We start from the raw sequence: 17,250 nt of genomic DNA, 5'->3' as shown, positions 1-17,250 counted from the left end.
GAATAAGAGAAAGGCCTAAAAAGTTTGTATTTTTGGCCCATAAAATGTGAATTCATCCTCCCTGGATGATGATAATTATTACCATGAACCATTAATTAACAAAAATGACTACCAAAGCCATTACTTAGCAGAGATATTAAAATACAATCTTATTACTCTAAGCATGATTGACTTGGAATCCTTAGCTAATCTTTCCTATGATGGTATACTAGTAGATCTCTTGTGGAGTTACTTGCAGTGAGTCAGAGATTACATTGTTGCAAGAGGGTGTGTGGAAGTGAGGAAAGAATTTTAAAAGAAGTTGATAAGAGATTTTGTCAGAGAAAGTGATGTGTTTTGATTGGTTCCTGGGTTGTAAATAATATCTTCCTTACCTTCTACAGTTAAATAAATTTCTCTGTCACATCCTACACTTACATCAATGAATAAATCTCTGTAAGTAAGCTTTTTTTCTGTCCATCTGTTTAGGGTGTGGCTTTTTATAGAAAAGGCAAGAAAATATATGAATGATTAACCCAATTAGCATCATTCCTTCTTTCTCCAATCTCTGCAAAACTACCGTGTGATATGTTTTCTGATCCAAGATCCTTTGGTGTGAATGAGTGGTTGCTACAGATTCCTACTAGAATTATTTTAAGGCAGAAATTAACCCATTTATTTTAAATACCTACTTTAAAATAATGCTAGTAGGAATTTGGTGCAACCTCATTAAGCGCTCATACCAAGGAATTGCAATGGAAAAATCTAGTCTTTAGTGGCTAATAATGTGATGATTGACCCTTTTGTTGGGACGGGATTATCAACCCTGTAGTGTTACAAAAATAAACTTAAAAAGCTCAAATTCAGGACTTTTATTTAACAACAACAATTTGTATTTAAGTAGTGCCTTTAATATTGTAAAATGTCCCAAGGTGCTTCACAGGGGCATTATCAAACAAAATTTGACACCGATAAGGAGATATTAGAACAGGTGACCAAAAGCTTGGTCAAAGAGGTAGGCTTTAAGAAGCGTCTTATAGGAGAGGCGGAGAGGTTTAGGGAGGGAATTCCAGAACTTAGGGCCTAGGCAGCTGAAGGCATGGCCACCAATAGTGGAGCTATAAAAATCGGGGATGCGCAAGAGGCCAGAATTGGAGGAGCGCAGAGATAATGGGGGGTTGTAGAGCTGGAGGAGGTTACAGAGACAGGAAGGGATTTGAAAACAAGGATGAGAATTTTAAAATCGAGGCGTTGCCGGACTGGGAGCCAATGTAGGTCAACGAGCACAAGGGTGATGAGTGAATGGGCTTGGTGCGAGTTAGGATATGGGCAGCAGACAATCTTACAGTTCATTTCTATAGGGGTCATTGGGTGGCACATGGGAAGTGAGCATCCACCTTCATGAATCTGTGTTGCTGGTCACCGACCAACTGCAAATTTATGACCTTGCAATTCATGAATGCCATGGCATTGTGCGTAAGGGACCAATTACCACACAAGTATCATCTTTGGAGAATCCTGTGACGTGGAAAAATTGCAGTGGCATCTATTCAGCTGTTGGTTTCTCATGCGGAAAGTGATGAAGGTGTTTGCTCTGGTGAACAGTGCATCAGTGATCTGCTTGATGCACTTTGGAATTACTGATGTTGCTGATATCCACTGAGGTAGCTAGGAATGAACCTGAGGCATAAAAGGAGCACTTCTTCACACAAAGAGTGAACAATATCTGGTCTTTGGAGAGGGTAGAGGAGGCAAAATTTCTGGAGTCATTCAAGAGGTATTTAGCAACTTTGAAGGAGAGACTATAGGTTTTTATGGAAAGATGGGGTTAATGGCTTCCCTCGTCTGTACTTATCTTTGTGATGTTCAGGGCTGTGATGACCTTGACCGTTCCTGGTGCAAGTGTAATTTCCAAGTATCCCTCCTTTCACCTCATTTCACCTCCAAAAAGCTCATATAGAGAAAACTACTCAACACAGTATTTTCTGAACAGCCCGGAATGTGCCTTCCCTTCTTTGTCATTATAAATAGGTAGCTGAATGCATAGCAGATTCCTACAAGAACATGGGGGAATCATATTCAGCTTCATTTCAATAGAATTACCATGTATTATGGCTTAGGCATTCGATGACACTACACCCGTTTTTCAGGTGCTCATTACGCGTCTGAAATGCATCGCCCGCCATATTAGTGAAGGCAGAAAAGGAAGCGTCTTGGGTGATTATGTGCTTTGCATATACCAAAGGAGGCCTAGTGCCTGTTAGAAGCCCCCTGTGCAAAACTGGGCTGGCCTGAATGTAGCCGGATTTGGGCCAGCTGTGATCAAAAAACATGATCTACATGCAGCCTAAACAGCGATCCTTAAAGGGACCGCTTCAGGCTGCCACCAAAAAGGTAAGTTTTTGAAAAGTACTTACCTGAATGTGGAGCCGGGAGGTGCAAAAGTGCTACTCCCAGCCCCCTGCCTCCTAATCCCTTTTCCCCCTTTCTCGGTCGCCCCCCCCCAACCCTTCAGATCGCTTCTCCTCTTCTCCGAGTCACCCTCCACCCTTATGTTTGCTTTTCCCCTCCCATCAGTTCCCCCCCTCACTCCCGATTGCTTCTCCCCCTCTCCCTGTAGACCTGCTGTCCCCCCACCAATCGCTGTTGACGATGCAGCAGCCCAAAATTGAAATCCTCTGCTGGCGAGCTATCTGGGCACCTAGCAGGTGTCTGCAACTCACTGGCCCCATGTAAATGAGGCCCAAGGCCAATTATCAGGTGTGCCTCGGACCTACCCATTCCAGCGCAGTGATTGCTCCCTGCGCCTAGTTCTTGGTCGTGTGAACCAATTTCTAGGCCCATAATGTTAAAATCAAGCTTTGAATATAAAGGCTGGCTGGAAAATGAATTTTCACCTCACTTCCTGGCTCTTGCTCGCCTGTTCTACATTGGCACAAATCATATCGCCAAGCTGGAACATTTACCATAATAAGTCCTGGGATGCTCTGTGAATCATTAGTCTTGGCTGTCACTCATATAAAATTTGTAAAGGTGTATGCATCGGTACATGCTGGGAGTCTCTAGCCAAGTACTTTCAGCTAACACAGATGGGTCTGGAAATCTGCATAAACTCAAGGCCGAGGCTTCTCACATACACACAAGCTTTGAACTGAAAACAGAGCTACAGGAATTTCAAATACATAAAATGGAAAGAAAGAAAGAAAAAAAAAGCTTTCATTGCTATAGCATCTTTCATGATGTCCCAAAGTGCTTCACAGCCAAGGGAGTGCTTTTAAAGTGTAGTCAATGTTGTAATGTAGGAAAATGTGGCGGCCAATTTGCGCACAGCAAGCTCCCACATGCAGCAATGTGGTAAATGACCAGATAATCTGTTTAAATAATGTTAGTTGGGAGAAAAACATTGGCCAGGTACATTTAATAAATTTTAGGAAATTTTGTAATTTCTTTATGTCCTTATTGTGTCATAAATCTTATTTCAAGTAGTAATTTCTCAGTTTAGCAAATGGAGAAACCAGGATGGCAGTCAAAAGGATTTTTCAAAAATCATTTGAATGCTTCCCTTTCTTTTTCTTATTGTTGCTTTTACTGACTGCTCATTGTTGATTGATTGTTTTAATATATCTTTAGTGGGTTTTTGTTGGAAGTTTATATACCAACTTGTTCTGCTTTTGCTTGATACATTTCCAACTTGTTCAGTTATGATTTGTTGCAATATTACGAATATAAAATTTGAGCCAATCAGGTGCAAGGGTGAAACATGAAATTAAGTGTGACACCAAAAACAGGCACTAGACACATGACTTGTGTGTGCAGATATATGGCTCTTATTGGTTATTGAACTGAAAGGACCTGTCCCATGAACTTAGCCGGGGTCAGTGGCAGAGCTCCTACACAAGCGAATCCAGGCACTTACTCTGGAAACCAATCCGTCTGCAGATTCTCGCCCCAAATGTCTACAACTTTTAATTCAAAATTGCTTCATTACAATTATCTGTAAATTCAATTTTTAAGCACTAACCTTCCATTTTATTGTGTTAGTTATGTTGTTTAAATCAAATTTTTTGATCATTCAAATTGTTTAAACACAAACACCAACTAAATTATCAGGAGTGCACGATACATATATTATCGAATCTTCCATGTCATTGGTATGATAAGTCAGATGGTACGATGATAAGGACAGCAGTATTACAGTATTATACTATATAATGCATAATAAATTATTTTGCTGGTAAGGTTCAGCTGTGGCCCTTATAGACCACAGAATCCAATTGTTAAGTAAACAGAGGTTAATCTCATCAGAGTTTAATTATTCTTTGGTTAGGGAACTTTGTAAATTGGAATGTGTTCATCAGTTTCCAACTTCAGCTGAGAAGCATGCAGTATTTCAAGATTGTTTTGTATCTGTGTGATATATGCAGTGTGATGTCCGCAATGTGACATCGGCTCATGCAGATGTACCATTTTAATATGTAGAGTCTCATTTTTTTTATATACATGAAATGTACCTTCACGCACACCGTAACTGCAATGACTCAGCGAGGAGCTCACATGACGACGCTAAGCCAATCAGCGTTAATACTAGCCCTTGCAATGAAGTCGGGTAACCCCGAACTTTTTCTTCACTTGTAGCTGGACTTTCGTAGCAGACGGCCATGTTTTCAGCTACTCGTCATTTTGGTACCCATCACGCAGTTTTTGTACTTCAACATTTTATTGCAAATCCGTTCTATTTGCGGGGACTTTTGACCAAGGTTCGCAAATCTTGCAGTTTGGGCTCGCCGAGAGCTCAATTCAGCTTTTTGGACATTCATCCATACGGCAGTCCCGCGTTGCACAATTCACGGACTTAATTCCAATGTGTACTACTAGCGAAGCGAAGCCACATTGGACTTTATCAAAGTAGTATCCGTAAACTCGTGAGTGTGGTACTTTCACCAGTGCCATCTTCTTTGTTTACGATTCTACCTTCCTTCAAATTTCGTCAACGGACCTTATATTTGAGTGAGTGAATATTAACATTAGCTTAAGTTCTTATTTACCACATTGGTGACTCCGACGTGATCTGGATTTACGAATTTTAGTTTAGATTATCTTTTAGTCTAGCTTGAGTCATTTTGACTTTTTCATTATGGCGACGGGTGCAGAGACATCCCCCACTCAACAGGCTCCTGTGGCAGCAGTCAGCCTTTAACAGCCATCCTTTTGATCTAACGACCCAACAATCTGGTTTGCCCAGGTGGAGGTGCAGTTCATGACCAGAGGTATAACAGCTCAGGCAACCAAGTCACCTCCTCGCTGCAACCTGAGATCGCCCAGGAGATTAGAGATCTACTAATCGACCCCGCGATGGAGCGTCTTTATGAAGTACTGAAGGAACAACTGGTGAAACATACTTCGGTTTCGGAGCAGAAACGTCTTCAACAACTACTGATCTCGGAGGAGCTTGGGGATCGAACGGTTTCACAGCTCCTACGGTGCATGAAACAGCTGTTAGGCCAAAACATCCTGGAGGACAATATTTTATAGCAGCTCTTCTTACAGAGGTTGCCCACCAGCGTCCAGCTCATCCTGGCTTCAACCAGCGACAGCGGCAAGATTGAACAACTTGCCAGCATCGCTGATAAAATCTTGGAAGTCGCTGTACCGCCATCCTCCATCGCTACAGTGACCACTCCAGCATCACTAGCGGGAGCAACTTCAGTTGGAAGTGAGGTGCACCGACTCAGCTCACAAGTCGACAGACTCACAGCTCAAGTGCAAGCCTTGACCTGCCAGCTGCAAGAAGACCGTCAGAGCCGTGGTCGCGACCGAGACAGTTCGAAAGAACGTGAAGGTTGGTCTTCACGTAGCCCAAGTGCCCGACAGCATGTCGGCGGAGCATGCTGGTACCACTGGTGTCTTGGGCGAGATGCCCACAAGTGTACCCCTCCTTGCATGTGTGTAGAGCAGCCGAGGCAGAGTCAGGGAAATGACCAGGCCAGCAGCTGAAGGCAACGAGTGTAGCTGGTCATAACAACAAAAGTCTCCTATTTTATGTTACACACAAGAACTCTGGCAACCGTTTCTTGATAGACACTGGTGCGGAGGTCAGTATTCTTCCTCCAACTCCAGAAGAACGCTGTCACCCTACTTCGACCGTTTTTGCACTACAAGCGGCTAACAAGTCGTCTATCGCCACGTTTGGAGAGAGGTCAGAAACTCTGAATATCGGTTTACGCCGAGTTTGCCGTTGGGTTTTTATTGTTGCAGACATCCAGACACCCATCATCAGAGCTTATTTCCTGAGGCATTTCGGTGCGTTAGTGGATATCAAACATCAAAAGCTCATTGATTCCACGATCAGTCTGACTGTCCAAGGTATCGCTTCACGTGTTCCATCTGTCAGCCCAATGTTTATTAAGCCTGATAATACTGCAAGTTTTGACACCCTCCTTCAACGATATCCAGAGATTACTCGACCTTTATGCAGTGCAATGTCAATCAAGCACTCCACTACATACCACATCAACACTCGTGGACCACCCATCGCAGCTCGACCACAGCGTCTTGCACCGGATCGTTACAATGTTGCGAAAGCAGTGTTCGACCACATCCATTAGCTTGGTATAATACGACCTTCAAGCAATAACTGTTCCTCACCTCTGCACATGGTTCCGAAGAAGACGCCTGGAGACTGGTGGCCATGTGGTGACTACTGAGCATTGAACTGGAATACAGTACCGGATCGATATCCCATACCGCATCTTAAGGACTTTGCTTCTGGTTTACACGGGAAGTGAGTTTTCTCAAAGTTGGATTTGGTCAGGGCCTGCTGATGTACATAAGACTGCTATCACCACTCTATTTGGACTTTTCACGTTTGTGCACATGCCTTTTGGGCTACGTAATGCTGCACAAACCTTTTAACGTTTCATTGACAAAGTTACGCGTGGTTTTCCATTCGTCTACATGTACGTCCACGACCTTGTAGCCATTGAGTCGCTAGAAGAACACAAACGACACTTGAAGCTCTTATTTGCCTGCCTATCACAGTATGGTGTCATCATCAACCCTGCCAAGAGTCAGTTTGGAGTGCCCTTCTTACAGTTTCTGGGTTACCAGGTCGACGAGCACATTGTCCGTCCACTTACCGACAAAGTCAAGACGATCCAAGACTATTCGGCACCTACGTCAGTACGTAAGCTGCCTGAGTTTCTTGGCATGGTGAACTTCTACCGCCGGTTCATACCGAGCTGTGCAGGCATCCTACATCCACTCACTGATCTCCTCACATGACAAGGAAGGACATTGAACAAGTCCTTACCCTGGTCAGACGAGTGTGCTACAGTTTTCAACACAGTGACGTCCGCTCTTGCAGAAGCTACCATGCTGGTACACCCCAAACTAGATGCTCCACTCTGCATCATGGTAGACGTGTCTGATGTAGCCGTGGGTGGTGTACTCCAACAATGTGTAGACGGAAGGTGGGAGCCCATTTCCTTTCTCTCTAAGAGGCTGCAACCGGCAGAGACAAGGTATAGCACCTTTGGTCGCGAGCTGTTGACCATCTACCTGGCAATCCGCAACTTCCGTCACTCAGTGGAGGGTAGGCAGTTCTGCATGTACATCAATCACAAGCCCCTGGCTCACTCCTTCCAGTCTAAGCCTGATAGTTACTCACCACGAGAAGTCCGTCACCTTGACTACGTGTCCCACTTTACCACTGACATACGCCATATTAGTGGTAAAGAGAACACAGTAGCTGCTGCTTTTTCAAGTATGGATGTCAACGTTTTCAACGCACCACCCTCCATCAACTTTGACAAGTTAGGGAGACCAGGAACTTCAACAGCTGAGAGTTAGTTCCACGTCACTCCAGTTCAGTGAGGTGCCTCTTCCCTACTTCAGAGGGTAAGACTGTTTGTGACCTTTCCACAGGCAATCCTCGTCCTTATGTTCCAGTCGAGTTCGGGCTGTGTTTGATGCCTTACACAATTCATCTCACCCTGGTATCAGAGCTAAACAGCACCTTGTGACTCAACGTTTTGATTGGCAGGGAGTTAACTAGAGCCTGCCTACAATGTCAACGAGCAAGGTGCATCGTCACGCAGTGACGACGTTGGGTATGTTTGCCTCGCCTGAAGCCCGTTTCGACCGTGTGCACATAGACTTGGTTGGTCCTTTTCCTCCATCCGGCGGTAACACATATCTCCTCACGTGTTGACCATTACACTAGGTGGTCTGAAGCTATACCTATACCCAACATCACGGCAGAGACGGTGGCCAGAGCTTTAGTTTCCAGATGGGTTGCTGTGTTTGGTGCCCCATTCACTATCACCACCGACAGGGGTCGCCAGTTCGAGTCTGCGCTTTTCAAGGCACTGACAGAATTACTGGGAATAAATGCACCCGAACGACCGCCTATCACCCAGCTGCAAATGGGCTCGTCGAACGTTTCTATCGACAACTCAAGTCTTTGTTGAAGGCGCAAGCAGATCCACAGCATTGGATGGAAACACTACCACTCGTACTTCTGGGTATCCGTTCTACCGTTAATGCTGATCTGGGTTGCAGCACCGCTGAGCTAGTGTTTGGATTGACGCTTCGCATGCCAGGGCAGTTTGTCATACCAGGGGAGAACCACACCAGTTTAGACCCCAGCAGTTAAGTAGGCAGGCTAAGGAGGGAGATTAGTGAGTTATGCCCTACTCCTTCAGCATCGTTCCGCACAACTCCACAAGAACCTCTCGTCATGTTTTGGTACATGACGATGCTGTGAGAACTCCACTTCAATCTCTTTACCGTGGTCCTTTTTGAGTGATTAACAGGAAGGACAGGTATTTTGTCCTAGACATCAACAGGAAGCCTGACACCGTCAGCTTAGATAGACTGAAGGCTGCCTGTACGGACAGTGAAGCAGAGGCATCACAATCTGCTCATGCTACCGCAGCGCAGAGGCAGCCTAGTACTCCGAGCCACCAACCTTCAACTCTGTCCACGTCTCCAACAACATCTTCGCCAGTGACATCTGCACCAGAAGTGAGGAAGACACGGTCAGGCAGGCATGTACATTGACCCAAGAGGTTTCTACTTGTTGGACAAAGGTTGAAGTGCTACCTTGGAAAACCTTTGTTACTTTTTATATACCTGGCAATATTTAACTGTTTGCGATATTTGAGCTACACTAATTAATGCTTCATTGTCGCTCTACGATCATCGATCTAGAAGGGAGCTACATGTAGTGACTCATTTTTTTTTATATACATGAAATGTACCTTCATGCACACTGTAATTGCAACGACTCTGCGAGGAGGTCATATGATGACACTAAGCCAATCAGTGTTAATACTAGTTCTTGCGACGAAGTCGGGCAGCCCCGAACATTTTCTTCACTTGTAGCTGGACTTTCTTAGCGAACGGCCAGGCTTTCAGCTACTCGTCATTTTGGTACCCACATTTTATCACAAATCCATTCTATTTGCGGGGACCTTTGACCGAGGTTCGCAAATCCTGTGGTTTGGGCTCGCCGAGGGCTTAATTCAGCTTTTTGGACATTCATCCATACGGCAGTTGCCCACTGCACACTTCGCGGACTTAATTCCAACGTGTACTACTAGCGAAGCGAAGCCACTTTGGACTTTATCAAAGTAGTTTCCGTAAACTCGCGAGTGTGGTACTTTCACCAGCGCCGTCTTCTTTGTTTACGATTCCAGCTTCCTTCAAATCTCGTCTACGGACCTTATATTTGAGTGAGTGAATATTAAGAATAGCTTAAGTTCTTATTCACCACAAGTATATTACAAGAAAATCTCCCATGGCATTGCTTATGGTAAGAAGATGCATAAGGGCAGGAACATTATACAATGTAAAACACAATTGCCCTGAAATTCCACAGTCGTTCTTCCGATCTTCTGCCGTGACTCTAGCAGGAGACTGGTAGAACCCAGAATATAGTGGAGACCAGGCCTTACTTGGGGAGACTGGGGGAACCCCTGTGAAATTTCAGGGCCAATGTATTATTTTTCTACTAAAGTTCTGGGCCTAGAAATTTGGGAGCGCCCACTGGGCCCTTGGGGGGCGAAAGGTAAGTACCCTGCGTCGGAATGGTGAGGACCTCATTGCCATAGAGCCGTCATGGTGTATCAGCTAGAGGAAGACCAGAGGAAGTATGAAGAAAAATCAGATAAGTGGGTCCGGAGCTCGGGTCGGGGCTGCGGGTCGGCTCGGGGTTTGCGATTGGGCGTCAGGCGGCCTGGAGTCGTGGGGGTTTGGAGTGTGAGTCTGCAAACAGGGGTCAAGTTCAGGGGTCCACAATCAGTGTTCGGGCGGGGGGGGGGGGGGGGTGTGTGTGCGGTGTAGGGCATTTAGGGGTCGAGGCGGTATGGTGAGGGGGGGGGGGGGGGGGGGAGATCGGAGGTTGGGAGCGATGGGGATGGGGTGTTGGGAGCAGCGGTGATGGGGGGGCGTCGGGAGTGACAATCGGGTCCTTTAACCTTCTGGGTTGGCAGGCGTTCCTTCGGGCTGATTTCCCTGAGTGCAGCTGGCGATGGCTGCCTCAGGGCAAACCAGTCTTGGAGAGGGGACCTCAAACAGACGGTGGGCCCCTTATTTGCATATGGAAAGGGCCTAACGCCTGCTTCAGGGTGTGGGTAAATGACGCCTCTTGCTTGTCCTTACCCAATATGGTGCACAGTGCCCTTCCGAATGCGCCTTTTGAGGCCTTAGTAGACTGCATGATCCTATTTCTATGCCCAGGTGTATTTCTCTCTAATGTTACAAAGTCCAGTTGCTGTTAAGTAACTACTGGCTGAGTTCATAAGGAGGTTACTCAAGAAGTTGTAGGCATTAGTGACTCCAGTATTTTGAGCTCATAGAGAGGTCTTTTATAATTTAAAGGATGACAAAAATATTTAGTATAACATTTGAAAAATGGCACAGAAATTTGATGGACAGGGAATGCATGTTAGATGTATAAGTTTTTATATTATTTGTGGATGTCCCGTGGCATTGCTTGGAGGTAGTCTGGAAGCTGTGGTGTGGTCGTGATACATAAGAATGATGTTTTTCAAAGATGGGGGATTGGTGGAGAGCGTGGAGTTGGGAAGTACAGTAGACTGGGGTTGGAGTAGAGGAGAGGAATGGCAGCTGGGGAGCAGTTGGGAAGTAGAGTGGACTGGGGATGGATTAAAGGAGAGGATGGGGACCTGGGGAGCAGTGTATAGTTGGGAAGTAGAGTAGACTGGGGATGGAGAAGAGGAGAGGAGGGGGACCTGGGGAGCAGTGTATAGTTGGGACCTAGAGTAGACTGGGGATGGAGAAGAGGAGAGGAGGGGGACCTGGGGAGCAGTGTATAGTTGGGACGTAGAGTAGACTGGGGATGGAGAAGAGGAGAGGAGGGGGACCTGGGGAGCAGTGTATAGTTGGGAAGTAGAGTAGACTGGGGATGGAGTAAAGGAGAGGAGGGGGACCTGGGGAGCAGTGTATAGTTGGGACCTAGAGTAGACTGAGGATGGAGTAAAGGAGAGGAGGGGGACCTGGGGAGCAGTGTATAGTTGGGACGTAGAGTAGACTGGGGATGGAGTAAAGGAGAGGAGGGGGACCTGGGGAGCAGTGTATAGTTGGGACGTAGAGTAGACTGGGGATGGAGTAAAGGAGAGGAGGGGGACCTGGGGAGCAGTGTATAGTTGGGACGTAGAGTAGACTGAGGATGGAGTAAAGGAGAGGAGGGGGATCTGGGGAGTAGCATATAGTTGGGACGTAGAATAGACTGGGGATGGAGAAGGGGAGAGGAGGGGGACCTGGAGAGCAGTGTATAGTTGGGATGGGGAGTAGAGTGGGGATGGAATAGAGGAGAGGAGAGGGACCTGGGGAGCAGTGTATAGTTGGGACGTAGAGTAGACTGGAGGTGGAGTAGAGGAGAGGGGTGGAGTAAAGAAGAGGAGGGGGACCTGGGGAGCAGTATTTAGTTGGGAAGTAGAGTAGACTGGGGATGGAGTAGAGGAGAGGAGGGGGTCCTGGGGAGCAGTGTATATTTGGCAGGAGCATAACAGAGGAGTGTGGTTGAGCCATTTGTGTTCATTTTACATTCTGACAGATTTATATATTTAATAGTCTTTGTGGCTGCAGGCACCGATAGTTATTTTTTAAGTGTGGTTAGGGGAGTCTGTTGTTATTGATTTAAATTTGATTTATTTGTTTGAAGGCTTAGTTGTATATAATTATTTACATTTTTGATGTGGAGATGCCGGTGATGGACTGGGGTTGACAATTGTAAACAATTTTACAACACCAAGTTATAGTCCAGCAATTTTATTTGAAATTCACAAGCTTGCGGAGGCTTCCTCCTTCCTCAGGTGAATGCTGTGGAAATGAAATCCTCGAACCTCTCACATTTATAAATCACAGAACAATACCTGGTGATTACAGACATTCTTTCCAACTGCCCGTTGCCAAGGCAATCAGTGTGCAGACAGACAGGTGTTACCTACAAGGTCTCCGAATATACAAACCACCAAAAAAAACCCACAAAAAAACAAAAAAAACCACAATCTCTTTTTTTTTGGTGGTTTGTATATTCGGAGACCTTGTAGGTAACACCTGTCTGTCTGCACACTGATTGCCTTGGCAACGGGCAGTTGGAAAGAATGTCTGTAATCACCAGGTATTGTTCTGTCATTTATAAATGTGAGAGGTTCGAGGATTTCATTTCCACAACATTCACCTGAGGAAGGAGGAAGCCTCCGAAAGCTTGTGAATTTCAAATAAAATTGCTGGACTATAACTTGGTGTTGTAAAATTGTTTACAATTAAATTTTTGAGAGTAAGGTGTGCTGTTAATGCATTAAGGTGCTTGGTGCGCTTTTACAGCATCTGCAGACTGTCAGCAAATATAGTAAACATGCAGTAAGCACTTCAATGCAGCAAGGGCTGGCTCCCGGCTCAGTGAGCCTCACACCGCGAGACTGGGGGCGTTGGCTTGGGCGACAGGCCCGATGATGGTTGGAGGACAGATGGTTGTGGGTGACTGGAGCACCGAAAGACCTGATGGCAGCGGGATGAGTCGGAGTGATGGTCAGTGGGTGCGGGGCTTGATCGGCAGGAGGCCAGATGGTGACCTGCCAGTGTGAGGATGGATTGGAAAAGGTAACCTTGATGTTTAATGAAAGGTCTATTCCTTTTTTTGTTATGGAAAGTAAAATTTTTAGTGATGAGAATTCAATGAGGAAAGAAGAACATATGGTGGTATGCAATTCCCTGTAGATTTTTGCAAATGTCCCCATAGATTTCTGTGAATTTTACTCTGTTAAGGTTAAATGAGTCCTTTCTTCTCACTGAAATAGGATGGCTGACTGCAGTGATTCATTTAAAATCAATTCACAGTTTTAAGGAGTGCAGGTATTAATGCATTCTCAACCTCAGTCCCATTTAGTTGTCAAAATCTTCAAGCTGATTGACTCTCCAGGTTGCTGCAATGCTTAGGACTGTGGGGTTTATAGATGACAAATCGTTTTCCAAGCTGGGAGTTTTTGCACTATCTTAATTTTAACAGAGTGGAACTTTTAGAGGAGAGAACTGGGAAAAGAACACAGATACAAACTCAGGAGGAACATACAACCTCCAGTCAATTGTGATTTGCATAAGCAGGCATCACATTTCAGGATGGAACTCACTGTGTACTCGCTATTAGCTGAAACGGGAAACCTCCCCCCATCGAGCATCAGTGCCTGTATGTCATAATTTTACGAAAATGTGAAAAACAGGGTTGAGCTGACCGAATGCACAGGCTCATCAGTGTCTGTAGTGTAGGGGGCTGGCCACGGAGCAGCATTTGAAGGGCTGCAGCTAAACATTAAAGGAGATGCTTTGGTGGTGACAGAAACGTTGACTAATTATTCACAATGGCACAGCGGAGACACGTGAAGGGCACAGCGGAGACACGTGAAGGGCACAGCGGAGACACGTGAAGGGCACAGCGGAGACACGTGAAGGGCACAGCGGAGACACGTGAAGGGCACAGCGGAGACGCGTGAAGCGCACAGCGGAGACATGTGAAGGGCACAGCGGAGACACGTGAAGCGCACAGCGGAGACACGTGAAGGGCACAGCGGAGACACGTGAAGGGCACAGCGGAGACGCGTGAAGCGCACAGCGGAGACGCGTGAAGGGCACAGCGGAGACGCGTGAAGCGCACAGCGGAGACGCGTGAAGGGCACAGCGGAGACGCGTGAAGGGCACAGCGGAGACACGTGAAGGGCACAGCGGAGACACGTGAAGGGCACAGCGGAGACACGTGAAGGGCACAGTGGAGACATGTGAAGGGCACAGCGGAGACACGTGAAGGGCACAGTGGAGACATGTGAAGGGCACAGTGGAGACATGTGAAGGGCACAGCGGAGACACGTGAAGGGCACAGCGGAGACACGTGAAGGGCACAGCGGAGACACGTGAAGGGCACAGTGGAGACACGTGAAGGGCACAGCGGAGACACGTGAAGGGCACAGCGGAGACACGTGAAGGGCACAGCGGAGACACGTGAAGGGCACAGCGGAGACACGTGAAGGGCACAGCGGAGACACGTGAAGGGCACAGCGGAGACACGTGAAGGGCACAGCGGAGACGCGTGAAGGGCACAGCGGAGACGCGTGAAGGGCACAGCGGAGACGCGTGAAGGGCACAGCGGAGACGCGTGAAGGGCACAGCGGAGACACGTGAAGGGCACAGCGGAGACGCGTGAAGGGCACAGCGGAGACGCGTGAAGGGCACAGCGGAGACGCGTGAAGGGCACAGCGGAGACGCGTGAAGGGCACAGCGGAGACACGTGAAGGGCACAGCGGAGACACGTGAAGGGCACAGCGGAGACACGTGAAGGGCACAGCGGAGACACGTGAAGGGCACAGCGGAGACACGTGAAGGGCACAGCGGAGACACGTGAAGGGCACAGCGGAGACACGTGAAGGGCACAGCGGAGACACGTGAAGGGCACAGCGGAGACACGTGAAGGGCACAGCGGAGACACGTGAAGGGCACAGCGGAGACACGTGAAGGGCACAGTGGAGACACGTGAAGGGCACAGCGGAGACACGTGAAGGGCACAGCGGAGACATGTGAAGGGCACAGCGGAGACATGTGAAGGGCACAGTGGAGACATGTGAAGGGCACAGCGGAGACATGTGAAGGGCACAGTGGAGACATGTGAAGGGCACAGCGGAGACATGTGAAGGGCACAGTGGAGACATGTGAAGGGCACAGTGGAGACATGTGAAGGGCACAGCGGAGACACGTGAAGGGCACAGCGGAGACATGTGAAGGGCACAGTGGAGACATGTGAAGGGCACAGTGGAGACACGTGAAGGGCACAGCGGAGACACGTGAAGCGCACAGTGGAGACATGTGAAGGGCACAGTGGAGACATGTGAAGGGCACAGCGGAGACACGTGAAGGGCACAGCGGAGACATGTGAAGGGCACAGTGGAGACATGTGAAGGGCACAGCGGAGACACGTGAAGGGCACAGTGGAGACATGTGAAGGGCACAGCGGAGACACGTGAAGGGCACAGCGGAGACACGTGAAGGGCACAGCGGAGACACGTGAAGGGCACAGCGGAGACATGTGAAGGGCACAGTGGAGACATGTGAAGGGCACAGCGGAGACACGTGAAGGGCACAGCGGAGACATGTGAAGGGCACAGTGGAGACATGTGAAGGGCACAGCGGAGACACGTGAAGGGCACAGCGGAGACACGTGAAGGGCACAGCGGAGACATGTGAAGGGCACAGTGGAGACATGTGAAGCGCACAGTGGAGACATGTGAAGCACACAGCTCCCTTTGATACTGACGAGTTGGAGGTTCTGCTGCAGAACGTGCACCAAAAGTGGGAGGCCTATTTGGAACCAATCTCTAGCAAAAATATAGCTGGAACCTATAGAAGGATTAGAGGGGAGTTGAAGAGAAATTGTTTCACCCAGAGGGTGGTGGGGGTCTGGAACTCACTACCTGAAAGGGTGGTAGAGGCAGAAACCCTTAACTCATTTAAAAAGTACTTGGATATGCACTTGAAGTGCCAAAACCTACAGGGCAATGGACCAAGTGCTGGAAAACGGGATTAGGCTGGATAGCTCTTTTTTGGCCTGCACGGACATGATGGGTCGAATGGCCTCCTTCTGTGCCGTAGCTTTCTATGATTCTAAGCTGTATCGGAGAGATTGCCGAATGAGTCCATGCAGTCATCCAGGTCCCTTGCACTTAACTGCAAATGAGGAAGAAGTTTGTTGGTATCAGAAGGTGGGTGAGGGTGGGTGTACTTCTTACTTCTGCACATTTTTCATGGGGCCCATCATTCTTGGCACAAATGTAAGTTGGGAAGACTCGATTACCCCAATGTTCGCCAGGCCGGCCTCCCATCCTCCACCCTCCATAAATCTCAGCTCATCCAGAATTCTGCTTGCTCGTATCCCGTCCCACACCAAGACATGCTTGCCCATCATACCTGTCCTCGCCGACCTACATTGGCTCCCGGTCCCTCAATGCCTCAAGTTTAAAATTCTCATCCTCCTGTTTAAATCCCTCCATGGCCTCGCCCCTCCCTATCTCTGTAACCTCCTCCAACCCTACAATCTTTCCCCATTGTATTCTTCATTCCTTTGATCCAAACCCCTTGTGCCAGTCGATTAGGTCCCACATTCTGGCATTCCCTCCCTTAAACCCTCCACCTTTCCACCTTCTTCTCCTCCTTGAAGACCCTCCTTAAAATCCCCATCTTTGACCAAGCATTTGGTCACCCCTCATAATATCTCCTTCTTTGGTGCAGCGACCCTTTTCCTTATGCCTCTGCGAAGTCCCTTGGGATGTTTTTTATGTTAAAGGTGTTACATAAATGCAAGTTGTTGTTGGAACTTCTGCAACCTCTGGGAGGTACCATTTCAAGCACTGCACAACTGTTGCCCCTTTGCACACACTTTCTCATTGTGCCAAAGTTACAAGGCAGATTTCCCTTGCAGTGGAGGTTTTCTTATGAGCCAGAGGTGGCAGGAGTGTCCTCCAGGCCTCACAAGGCAGCCGTGGGAGTCCCTTGTGCCGGGTTCCCCCCAATCGCGGCCAGACCCCCACCTCCCGATCGTGGCCCCGACCTCTCAGCCTCCCCTCCTCCCGATCGCTGAAACGCTTCCCTCCCCCGAACTTTGCCCCTCACTAACTGCCGGGGACCGTCCCTATGGGTCCCTGGCTGCGGCCTCCTGCCGCCTGCTTGTGCTCCCGCCCGCTGGCCAGGCTGTCAATCTGGCCAGCT

At 47.9% G+C, this 17,250-nt stretch overlaps 1 protein-coding gene across 4 annotated transcripts in view; it reads right to left on the bottom strand.

Annotated features, from left to right (window-relative positions):
* LOC137337421 (phosphatase and actin regulator 1-like) overlaps window positions 1-17,250 on the bottom strand; it is a 413,191-nt gene that overhangs the window by 34,000 nt on the left and 361,941 nt on the right. The window lies entirely within an intron of this gene.

Source organism: Heptranchias perlo, chromosome 2 (assembly GCF_035084215.1).
Source record: "Heptranchias perlo isolate sHepPer1 chromosome 2, sHepPer1.hap1, whole genome shotgun sequence".
Taxonomy (NCBI): Eukaryota; Metazoa; Chordata; class Chondrichthyes; order Hexanchiformes; family Hexanchidae; genus Heptranchias; species Heptranchias perlo.
Note: the sequence above shows the minus strand (reverse complement) of the source record. Positions and strands in the feature narration are given on the sequence as shown.